Source organism: Rousettus aegyptiacus, unplaced genomic scaffold (genome assembly GCF_014176215.1).
Source record: "Rousettus aegyptiacus isolate mRouAeg1 unplaced genomic scaffold, mRouAeg1.p scaffold_m13_p_16, whole genome shotgun sequence".
NCBI lineage: Eukaryota > Metazoa > Chordata > Mammalia > Chiroptera > Pteropodidae > Rousettus > Rousettus aegyptiacus.
Window position 1 is genome coordinate 18,435,191 of NW_023416291.1, and position 13,047 is coordinate 18,448,237.

Genomic DNA, 13,047 nt, shown 5'->3' on the forward strand with positions numbered 1-13,047 from the left:
TCTGGGCTCCAAACCTTGGAGAACAGCCCCGGCTAAGAGGTCACCAATTATTACTTTATTTCACTCTTTACAGCTATGCAGGTGCCATCGTCCTCAGTTCTACAAAGAAATTGAAGCTTCTCTAACGTTATGTAACTTATCTAATGTCACACAGATTCTAAGCAGGGGTCGAAATTCAAACTCGCATCTCTGCGCCTCAAATAAGTGCTCTTAACCTCGCTGCCTCCTATTCGGTTGAAACTGAAATTGTCAATAATCGTACTTTTTTGACTGACAAAGATGGAATTTCATGTGCTTTAGCTACAACCTCTGTACCATACAGAAATCAAAGGAGGAATAGGTAGAGATGACCCCAGGTGACCCGAGTCTGTTTCGTTGGACAGAAAGAACCCAGATCACTAGGTTTCTCACCTCCCACCACTTCTGGATATACTCTGCCCACCCTCTTTTTTATTCAAGAATCTTTATAAGGCACCAGATGTCCACCAGGCCCCGTATGAAGTGCCGGAGATACCTACCTGAATATAAGTTTGTTCTTGACCTTGAGAAGCCTGCAGTCTTATTCTCTTAAGGAAACAAACCAAGGGTATACGAATTGCATGAGCAGAAAATAATCTCAGGGATGGGCCCAACCACTTTGGCATCCGTGGGAATGGCCATGCTAACCTCACACGCTCCCTCAAAGAGGAGGTGAGAAGGGCAGCTGCACCCCAGGTCTCCTCTAGGACCTCCTGATTTTGCAGTCTCTTCACCCTGGTGGCAAAAAAAAAAAAAAAGTCCTGAGTGGCACGTGACATGTGAAAGAAAGAAACCAAAAGCCTAGAATGCAAAAGAGAATGTTTGTTCCTCACCCCTCATCTCATCTGACACTCTTAAAGACCCATCATTTCACAGCTCAAGTGAAGCCACATCTCACTGCAGTTTTTTTTTCCTTGGAGGTTGAAGCCTCAGAGTCTGGCTTCTATCCCATAGACTGTATTTTTTTTTGCAAAATCCCGGCAAATATAAAAATGTGGAAAAAGTTGGAAGTTAATGAGACTTAGCTTACAAATCCATATATTCATGTGTTCACTATGGAGAGTTCACTAAAATGAGCTGATTTTCACGTAGCTTTAAAACAAACTAGCTAACAAACCAACTAACTCAGTTATTTCTCCTAGAATATTGCCTCACGGAACAGTGGGTGGCATATTCCTGCCCAGCGCACATGATTTCACACATGCTTCATAGCCTTGAAATGTTTTTCTTCAGAACATGGTCTTTTCAGATGTTTTAGAGCAGACATTAAATTGAATCAGTTATTGTGTTTCGTTCAGAGCAGAAAACAAACTCACCTTGAACATTCTAAGGTATTTAGTTTTTGTTTAATGGAGACAAATCCTTCCCTTAAGGCTGGCCCTTAGTACTAATAAACAAACCCTCATCTACTGCACACATTGAGGTGGGATGTTATGGAGCTGGTAATCGTTAATGACAACTAATGGCTAGTAGTTATTGATGACATTTGTGAGAGCAAGATTAAAATAATAATTATAATAATGTGAGGTCTCATGAACAAACAGTAATTGCAATAATGATTGCTATTATAATAATGAGTGAGAAAATAATTTTAGGTTATTAAATCAATAAGGATAACGGAAGCCTGCATGTGTGTGTGTGCGCGCGCGTGTGTGTGTGTGTGTGTGTGTACGTGTGTATATAATCATGGAAGGTTGCCAGACAACACTAACCATTGTTTTTGATTGAAGACTCACTATGTGACAGGCACTGCGTCCAGGATACAACATATATTGTCTCCCTTAATTCACAGTGACTCTGAGTGGACATTACTGGTAGCGTGATCATCTTCATTATGTTAATGGGATAACGGAAGTTCAGAGCAGTTACCCAATTTGACAGTGGTAATTTAACAGCTGGTAAATGAAATAAAGGAAATTTAAATCCGGTCTAGCTAACGCCAAAGTCCATGCACTGAACTAGTATTCTATGGTTACTGAAAATAGACAGATATATTGTTATCTAGGACAACCCTGCTGAACTGCCAGTGGCCTCGAGGCTGTCGGTTTGACAAGTCACCTGAGACCCAGGAGTTCCAGCTGCCATTAGGACCTGGCTAAGGACCAACATGGTGAGGACCCCACAGACACCAGCCCGAAGAAACAGTTATTTCTTTGAAGAAGAGGCTCTTGGTTTACTCCTCTGGGTTGGGGATAGAGCCTCATAACAAAGTGCCTCCTTGGGTCTTTCTCAATCAGAGTTGTGACTTATGCCACCTCTTGATTCTCTCCCTATGGGAAAGTGGCAAATTCGCTGCAACCATGATTTGTACACTCAGAAAAGGCTGTGTTTGTACACATTTGTGTCACCTTAAGGATGCGAGTGGGGCTGCGACTTCATCATGAACATATCCATTAAAAACCAAAATTCCGAATCTTTTGGTGATTTGTTTTAATAGTGGCTCTCCTAGCTTCTATATTTGAAAGATGGCAGTTACTTATTTTTTTTCTTATTTGACAATGGGATAATAGGATTGTTTGTTAATGTTTTATCTAACTCAGAGTTATCTATCAACAAAGGTTATTTGTTTTGCAATGGATTGTAACAAACTCACAAACGCTCTATCCTCGGCCCGTGGTGAGCGCAATTTAGTCCTTGAAGGTTCCACAGGAACGGGACCTCACGTGGTCCCCAGAATCATCATTAAGGGCATGACTTGTCATCGTACAGGAAAAATATGGCCATCTGAGCACTATCCATGGGCTTTTGGATAGATGGGCATTCGCTACTGACTTTGAAAATGACACATGGGAACTCATAAGAGCTGGAAATGGTTGAAAATTCACTTTAATGCAGATGAAGTATAAACCTTTTTACTAAGAGCACAATAATGCACCTGTTCCCGTTGTGAAAATACGATTACATCCCACAGCGAATGGGCCTGTGGAGCAGAGACACGTACTTCGGGGTCCACTCCATCATCGGTCGTGCAGCATGTGTGGTCTGGCGGAGTCACGCGGTTCCAGGGTGGGGCTGGAATTCTTTTCCTTGAGAATGCGTTTTCAAACCAAAGCGAGGAGGGTAAGCGAAATGCCTTTTGGCCAGAAGCTGTGGTGAACCGTGAGAGAAGGGGGTGTTCTGGGACTGGGACACACTGCGGAGTGAATTCACTCAGAGCCAAAAGGGAGAAGGTACCTCCCGCCCGAGCAAAGACGAGCACAGCTCTAGGGAAGCGCACGGGCAGGTTCTGAGCAGTCGTGCGGTGCCGAAGTGAACTTTCTGAATTGTAGGCCAACGTGCTTTCGCTGCAAATAGACAGCTTACATAAAAAATTAAACAGCTATGAAAGAGACTGAATGATCAACATTATGAAATTTGCAAATTCCCCACCTCTCTGCATCCTGGGTTAAGTTTTGTAAGTGAATATTTCATGAGTGTAACTTCGGTCAGATTTGCGTACATGTTTAAATAAATCAGTGCCCGTGCGGAACCGTGTCCAGATGCAGCACTCAGGCCTGCGGCCATGACTCACGCAGCAGACTTTCTGTTCTGTGCGGGGAGAGGGTCCCTGCATGCGGTGATACCACCTCCTTGCACACACGTAATGTTTTCTGGTGAAATACCTTTTGTCATTTGCTCGCCACTGCTACCTGTGAGGTAGGCAGGGCAGGGATTATGGTTATGGTAAGAGTATGACGTGATGAAAAGAAAAAGAAGACAGAGTTTCATCAACCCATTAAAGCTTGATTATAACTAGGGTGCCCAAGTCCACAGGGCGAAATCGATAAAATGATAGGCTGCATTTAGATAAAGTAGTCATCAACAAGGCTGCCACCCAAAACATCTTCAGAGATGTTACTATTCCTTCTCTCATTCTTCCCCAGTAGGAACATTTTCATCAAAACTGGGCATTTGGTGCTAAAGAGTTCTCCTGACACTGCATCTGACTCACCGAATAGAGTCATAATCCTCAGTATGTAACTGCGAAATCCTTTACACAATAACCAATTGCTTCCCCAAAGAGGATTGTGACTTCAGATGAAGAATAAGCTGCTGAAGGAAATTAACTCTCGAAAAATGAAAGTCCTGTTTCTGTGCACTTGGAGGCAGGAAAAGAAAAATCCAGAGGCTATCACACAAATGCCAAAGCATCCTTTATTCTGTCTATAGAATGCCAGGACCAGACAGGTTACTTGCAAGGTTGTTCTGCCGTCTTCTTCGAGGCTCGCAGGGGGCGGATGGGTGGGACTCTGCACTCATTCAGCCCCTTCCAGCAAATGTGCCTGACAGGCCATGGTTCTCTGGAACCTCCTAAATGCCCTCACTGAAATGATACCCAAACCATTTCATTTACTTTCCACTTTAGATTTTTACACACCAGCTGAATCCTAAAAGATTTTCTGCTTTTTGCACTTGAAGAAAGGGGGAAAACTCACAGATAAAGGGAAGCCAGCACATATCATTAAGTTTGGAAAAAAGAAAACACTGATACATGTTCTGAAAAGTGGTTTGTGCAGTCTCATGATCGACTGTTTGCCCTCAAGGTCAAATTAGCAACGAGCATGACAGCAAATCCACGAGAGCATTAAAATGCCACAGCGAGTCTAGCAAATCCTTCATCTTGTCCTGTGCTCGGTCTTTCTGGGGGCGCCAATCAACAAGCGTGGGCAGCTCTGCAGAGGCGAAAGAGCTTGGTGACAGGGTCGCAGCTCTGAGTCCTGGCAACACTGATGGATAAGCTGGAGCAAGTCACTTCACCTCTCCGTTTCTGGCCTGGGGGGCGTGGGAGAACACCTGCTCCTTCCTGCCTCAGGGGATGCTTTGAGACCTCAACGAGACAAGGGAGCGTGTACTTTGTAAACAGTATGGTTAACATCCTTGCACAGAATGAGGCATCCAGATACCTGGAGGAGGGGGGCTGTGAAGGGGCTGCCCAGGGCTCCCCGTCTCAGCTCCATGACTTCCAGCCCGGTGCTCCTCCATGGCTTGGCCATCACTATATGGTCCGAGTCCTTTACATCCCCTATTTGATTTGAGATAACCAACCTGGGTGGCGTTCCCAGAAGCAGAGCCTGAAATGGGGTTCTCGTGTAAGTGTTACAGAGGGAGAGATGTACGAGGAAGTGAAGGCCACACACGGCATGAGGCAGGAGAGGCAGTGAGGCAAAGGCCAGACCCCGCATGCTCTGGAGCATGACACACAGCATCAGAGAAGGAGCTGGCCTCCCGTAACAGGTACCGGTCAGTCCTTGGCTGTGGGCCACATGTACCCCTTCCTGCTGCAGAGCGAGGTGGGACGGGGCTACCATAATCTTCCAGGCATTTCCAGGTGAGGTGGCTTTGCTGGCAGAGAACAAATTCTCTGACGGAGCAGCTCTGAGCTCCTGGCAGCTCATGGCGGGTGGGGACGTGCGTAGTGGCCCGGCATGGGCCCCCACCAGCACCTTAGCACAATGGGGAAACTAAGGCTCCGAGGGGTAAGGAAACTGTCGGCCTCAGGGCCTTCACTTTTGCCTGGAACTCTCCTCTCTTCCCTCTTCACTTGCCAATTATTGATCATGTAAATTTCGCTATCACTCCTTCAAGGAAGCCATCCTTCCCCACCCTAGGGTAGTCTGGTCCTTCCAGACGTTCTGTCCTTGGAGGCACTTATCAAAATTATGATTTAAATAATTATTTCTGCAGTCATTTATTTGATATTTGTCTTCCCCACTAGACTGTAAACTCTTTGAGGGCAGGGGCCGCGTAGGTCTCATTTGCTACCAGGCCCTGTTGTAGAGCTCAGGCCTGGCACATAGTAGGTGTTCAATATATAATTGTTGAATGAACAACAGAGCACAGCTAGTAAAAGAGTTTAAAACCAGGTCTCTCTGTCTCAAACCCATATTCTTTTTTTTTTTTCATTCTGACTTTTTACCATGCAAAATCCTTATTTATTTATATTTAATGTCTGTACAAAGTTTTGAAAATCGAGTCTCAGATGTCAGTTTTCTGTCATATTTATATTTACATTTATGCCATACCTCATGCCAATAAAGAACCTGCTATAGAAAGTAGCAGTTTGGTTCTTTGTCTTAAAACTACTTTCAGACTCATGGACATGGACAATAGACTAGAGGTTACCAGAGGGTTGGGGGAGGGGAAAGGAAGAAGGTAGATGGGGGAAAAGAGGTCAAATATGACAGAAGGAAATCTACCTGTGGGAGAGGAACACACAATGTTATATATATATGCCTTACTGTTAAATCGCACACCTGAAACTGACTGGATTTTGTTAACCAATGTCACCAAACACAAATTAATTAAAAATTAAAAAAAAAAAAAAAACAATAAAACTACCTCTTTCAGGTTTCAGGATGTGCCCCTTCATACAGTTTTGCAAGTTTCAGAGAAGCAGAATGTTTCGTCCTCTCCCTCTGTCCCCTTCGTAATATAAACCCTTTGATCGCATCTTGCTCAGCCTTTGTACTTCCAGGCTGAAGAGTTCCAATCCTTTTAGCTTCTCCTCCTACCAAAACCACATCTCCTTGATCATTTTAGTTCTTCTCCTCTGGACATTTTGCAGCTCTTTACAGCTTTCCTGAGGAGAAATCCAACCTTAGCTGGGCTCTGGATAAGCAATCCCTGTTATGATCCCTCATCGATTCTCTAGTTAATACTGGGAGGACACAAACTGTTTCGGACCCTGCAGGCCCCTCCCCCCGCAGCCCCAGGCCCACTCCGCCCCCCAAGCTCAGTGGTTAATCCCTCACCCTGACTCCTCTTGCCAAGCGGCTCGGCTCATCCCGCGGAAGCCTTCGGCCTTTCTTCCACTTCCGAAGGAAGAACTGGCTCTCCTTTCAAAACCTATTCTTTCTCCTACTAATGACACGAGCACAGGTGGAAAATAAGAAGTGGATCTGACCCTTTTATGCTAGATATAAGCTTTCCATCAGCCACATGCGAGGTGTAAAAAAATATCGTAATATAATAAGGCCTGCTAAGAGGCTGACCAAAATATTTTAAAATTATTTAAAATGACATCATCATGTTAGCAAACTATTTTAAAATACCATCTTTTTCATCTTTATCCTATTTTTTTATTTTAATTTTTATGCATGGTTTGTAATGTATCTAACATGCAGCATAGGAGTATATGTACATGATATAATAATAAGTAACAGTAATAAATAATGGCAAAAAAGTTTTGCTGACAAGGGTGTATGATGAAAAACATTTGAAGACCATCGGTCTAGAGACTACCACTGAAACCAACCTAGCTGCAGTACCACGACCCAGGGATTTGGTCTTGGTCCCAATGTTACTCTGAATCCATTAAGTTCAAAATGGAACACTTCCTTCCCCCGCCAAGAGAAAGCACTCTTAGTGGCCCATTCTCCCCCATTGATACCCTCGGATTTCCAAGTTCATGACTTTTAAGAGAGCCGGGACTTTGCCGTCTTCCAGCCCATCCCCACCCCCCCTCCGTATCCACTTATTTTTCAGGCTGCTTCCTCCTTTTTCCCTCTCTGTTCCTTTCCTTTGCCCCTGCCACTCCTTCCCTCCAGCCTTCCATCCATCCTCTCCTCAATTTTCATCATCGTTTCCTGACAGCTCCCCCTCCCTCCAAGCCGCCCATCTCTAATCCTTCCTCACTCTGCTCCCACAGTCACCTTTCCAGACTTCAGGTCTGTGTCCCTCCCCCAACCCTAACTCAAAAAGCAGGAAAGTCATTACCCTTGAATTTGAAGATTCTTGCAAGTCTTGAAGACTTGAAAGGCCTTCTATAATCTGACCCCACCCTTTCATTGATTTACTTAGTCGACAAATATTGATCGAGCATTTCCTTTACTTCAGGCACCCTGTGGGTGAGTAGATGCCCATCAGTGAATAACAGAACAATGACAATTTATGAAGTGCCTACTACGTGACAAACACTGTTGCTGAACAGGATAATCCCTTCTCACAGGGGATTTTAAGGCTACACTATGAGGGCTCACACTTTCTACCAAATTGTATATCTGACCTTTCCCCCATTTAAATCCTCCAGCCAAAATGCCTCACTTCCTACAAACATGCTAGATTCAATCCCTAGTTCTCTCCAGGCTCTACTGCCCGGCCTCCCCCCACCCCCATGCTGATCCGGCGGCCTCTTCCCCTGCCATATCTGCCCATCACTTGCGGAGCTCTGCCTGACTGCTAACCCTTATTCGTTTCTTCCCTCTAAAGTCCTCTACCAGTCATTAGGACCGTGTCACACAGTGTCCCATTCTATTACTTGAGTCATACGCGCATGCGGGGCCCTCCCACTTCGCCCGCGAGCCTCTCGTTTACGCTTTTGTTGCTGTAGTTGTTTGTTCCACCGCACTGCCATCTAGCACTGTAAACCCTCCTTACATATTGTTCGGTTACACGAAGATTGATACAGTGGTCAAGTTAGGGCAGGGGATTTCAGAAGTCATTCTTTTCCAATCTATTTTTTTTTTATATTCTCTTATAATGGGGCTATATTACTTTCATAATGAAAAAATTGCAAATAAAAACAAATAAAATTCTTCTTCAATTCAATTTAATTGAAATCCAGAAATAATTGTTCTCATTAGGTAGCTAGACCTTGGCAGTACTAGAGCTAATTTAGACCAGATTGGAAAACTTCAAAAATGGTTATTAGCGTACACCAGTTCCTCCAAATATAAATTGCTCTTTCTCGACGACAGGCCAGATTTTCTGGGGCACAGCTAATTTTGCCCTAGTTCTGGATTTCCTGGAACACCCTCCAGGGTCAGGCCAGGAGCAGCTGTCAGAAATGCCTAATATCAGGACTTGTTTACAGGCTGTTAAGCTTATAAACACATATATTCATATAGGTTTCTAGCAGTTGCCACATGGATCTTGAAGGATTTTTGCTTTCCGTGTATATCCCACAATGGTAGACTGGGAAAATAAAAAACGCAAATTACCAGCAATCATTGGAGTAGGTGTAATGCTGTTTTTTTTTTTTTTTTTTTCCCTATTGCCATGAAAATAGGCATGATTTGCATAGTATGATGGATATCTTTGGTTTAACTGGGCCAAATTTTAAAGTAACAGAAGGGGTGCAGGGGTAGGTAGGTGGACCTCCTATAAAATCAACAACTAGCCCGAATTCTGCAGCTGAGCCAAGCAGGTTGAGGTGACCCTGAAGTAAACAGGATCCCTGCAGAGCAAAGATACACTTTTCCTCAAGCAACAGTTCCCTTCACCTCTTGCCTCTCCCAGTGACTAATTGAGCAGTGAGTTTTATCGCTTTGATTGTTTATGCCATATCTTTTTATCTCTCTCTTACTTAACTCTCCCTGGTCCGTGAAGGACAGTTTTGAGATCTAGCCCTGTTGAAATTTACTGGACTGGTTCAATGGAACATGTATCTATCTGGTGTATTAAACTGTCAGGGTCTCTCCACACCTTAGTTCTACTGAAAAGAAAAACACACATTCACCCCAATTTTCCGATAAAGAAAGCTCAGAGCTACCAGCTGTCTTTGGATGTAGATAATAAATAGCATAGACAGAGAAGCTTAGAGGACTGAAGTTTCTGCTCAGATGTTCTTTGCTTAAAGATCATATCTTAAGGGTGTGAGGGTTAGGAATTAAAAACTTCTGGATTATACAAAATAAGCGCTCCAAATGTTTTACTTCTCTGAAGAGGTACGACAATCATGTTTGGGAGAGAAGGTATCTTGAATGATAAATGATCCTTCTGTTCTAGCTGCTACCTCTTTCTACTCCTGTAGAAGAGATGTGAGCAATGCTCCAAAGGGCAACTCTATAAACACCTCTATGCAGTCAGTTCCAATTGCAAAATGCACTATGGTTAGAACAAGATAATATGGGGAAATTGGGTGTCCAAGGACTGCAGATTTCAGCATTCTCCTCAGCAGTGTCCGAGAGAAAGGGCTTCCAGGGAGTGGAGAGGCCTCCAGGCGAGAACCCCGACACAGGATAAACAAGGCAAGCTGCCAACGGCCTTCCCTTTCCCCAGCATGGTTACATAAGCACCTTCCCACTTTTTTTCAAAAATTAGAAACTCTATTGATTTAGTGCTCACCATGCCTCTGTGTGATTTATGACCCAGAAGATGTCTGACAGCATTCAGGCTGCTTTATGAGGTTCCAGGCCAAAAACACAATGAAGAAATACAGAAAGAACTTGGTCCACTTGCAGACAAGCCTCTGAAAAATCTCATCCCTGTCTATAAATTCACCTCTACTTTGCTTCTGGCCTCCTTTATATAAATCACAGGAGAAATCAAACTTCAAATTTGACCACTTTCTCTGCAAATGTTTATCTTTTTGGAACTGAAATACCATGACAGCTGTCCTGTTCTGTTTTCTGAAGGTGGCTTCAACTCTTCCCATCCTTCTGGTAGAGATATTTGTTTTTGACGTACTGCCGCTTATTCCAACCTACATTTATTGGGCATCTGTTTTATGCCAGCACCATAATCTATGTAGGAAACTAACAAAGATGAACACGTGAAAACTTGGAGCCCTCCTTTCAAAATGCTGGTAGTATAGAGGGTGTAGGGCAGAAATGGGTAGCTGTCCAACAGACTTCATGCAGCCTTCCACAGAGCAGAATGTCATGGGGAGGTAGGTGGCTGCACATGCAGGGATGGCATGTCCTAACTTCCTTGCACGTGGTCGGAGACACATGACTATTCCTAGTTCTAAATGCGAGGAGAAGTGCTGGATGCCTTCCAGCCCTGGCCCATAAATACCCTTCCCCACCACGCACATGCATATGTTCACTTCTCCATACTCGCTTCCTCTACTGTCTGGGAAGAATAAAGACAGGTTCCAGGGCAACCTGGAAAACCAGGTATTGAAAATGGCAGCGCTTCCATCAGACTGGGCCCTCAAATGACTACATGGAGGAAAGATACTTGCTGGCTTATTAACCTGCCCTGTGTGATTACACCAATAGGAAGTATATTTCTGTGGTATTCAAGCCAGAATGTATTTTCTAGGTCTATTAATTATAATGGCTAACCTACCTTAACTAATTCAAGGGAAGTAATAAACGTATTCCAACAACAATAACACAACACTGAGAACAAAAGAGGAGAGAGGTGAGGCATGGAAAGGTTCAAAACTGGAACGATTTTGCAGTGGAAACCCTGTGCCGAGGGCAGCATCTTAATGTTACAGGGGCGTAATGGGCCAGGACATTGAAATGGGGCAAAGGAATCCTCTTAAGTTCAAAATTGTGTTTCCCAATGCGCTAATGGGTATTAGATGTCAAATAAGTTGGAATAACTGGATTAAACAAAGCTTTACAGATTTCTTCCTCTCAGGAGTTCCCAGACTTTAATATTCCTCTACATACTGGACAAAAGCTGATTAAACCTTCCGATAACTGCCTGTTCTAACCAGAATACAAGCCAAAGTCCTTATCGCGGCCTGTGAGACCGTACATGACCCACCTCTGCCTTTTCTCCGACCTCATCTCACTGCACGATCCATGAGAATTCGGGTACAGAATGACTCGTTCATCACTGTATTCCCAGTACTCAAGAAATCACTTTAAAAAAGCATTTCCTAAACTTGTTTGATCAAGGAATTCTTATTTGAAGAGCATCTAGGGAACCAGTATTCCAGAACACATTCCGGAAAATCGGTTTAAAGAAAGCTCTAAATCTTTTCCTGTAATTGCGTATGGATTTGGAGATACATACAAATACAGAGGAGAATTGCATGCAGCTCATTGTATTAGGCACTGGGGATAAGTGCCGTCCTCTGCTGCTACGCGAAAGACTTTGGGAGCAATCTGACAAAGCGAATGGAAAATGGAAGGCTAGACTTGCCAGGACTCCATTGCTTCTCTTCTCAACTGCCAGGATATTGATAATGAGTGTTTGTACCAGGTCAAAGAATCCCCACTGGGCTTACTGGCCAAGTGTCAATAGCACTTGGCTGATTTAATCCCTAGTAATGCATCAAAGATCTGACCTGACATTTGGTTTTAAACCACTTTAGCTATTATCAGGCTTCGCTGTGGTAAATTGGAGTGTGTTTCACTTTGGTGAACCCTCACATCCCTCTTCTACTTTACACAGCTTCCTCCAGCACTCCAAAGTAGATATGGCTCACCTTCCACGTGTATCGTCCTGCAAGGAGTTCGGCATCTGCTGGGAAGTCAGGTGAGTCTCATCATCATCATTATCATCATCAAGCACGTGCTGCTCACCATCTCTGAGGCTCTGCATGCTGTACATCTCTGCACGGCGAGGCAGGCATCTTAAGGTCAAAGAAATGAGGGAACAAAGCAGTTAATCATGTGCAGCTCCCATCTGTTAATAAACAATGTAAATGGGACAGAATTCATCATTTTCTTTGGGAGACACAAAGGTTAAGTACTTCGTCCCACCCTACAAATCAAGACACTGTCAGAGCCCAGAATAGAATCTGGAGAATTGACAGCTCTTTTCAATTCACCAACACTTTTTCTCTCCATAGAAGTGTTAGCTGACTTCTTCCATGGTGGGAGTCAGCAATGGAAGTTAAGGGAAAACTTAAAACACCTGGAGCAACTGATGGATACTTGAGCTAAGACTATGAGAAGTCCAAGTAGAAACGGACAGATTCCAATCTCGTCCATATTGAAAGGCAAGTTTGATTTGCTAAATTTCATCCCATCCAGACTATAAAATAAATGAGCGCCATTTAAAGAAAGGGTTTCAAAATTCTCCAATCATATCGACTCATTTACTTCTCATTTCCAGGCTTGTTAAATAAGGCAGAATGCCATCTCATCACATCTGAAAGTGATTTGGGCAAGATCTAAAGAAAACTATTTCCTGGACAATATTCTTTACATGACTTTTTCCTAAAGTGCCAAGGGGCAGAGAGAAATATAAAAAACTGAGTGTATTAGTTGGCAGTCGGCCCTCTTTCCCACTCCTAGCTTTTGTCTTATAAGTTTCATACTATATGGTGTAGGGACTTCCCTAAATAAATAGATAGATGGTAGATGACGATAGATGATAGATATGGAGAAGAGAGGGAGAGGGAGAATAGATAGATGATAGGTA

At 43.6% G+C, this 13,047-nt stretch overlaps 1 long non-coding RNA gene across 1 annotated transcript in view; it reads right to left on the reverse strand.

Moving 5' to 3' along the window:
- The window catches only part of LOC107510749, a 37,833-nt gene extending 37,091 nt beyond the window's left edge, over nt 1-742 (reverse strand). Inside the window, exon 1 of the long non-coding RNA XR_004954873.1 lies at nt 519-742. This is a non-coding gene — a long non-coding RNA (uncharacterized LOC107510749). The remainder of the gene's footprint in view (nt 1-518) is intronic.
- Between the last annotated feature and the right edge of the window lie 12,305 nt (nt 743-13,047).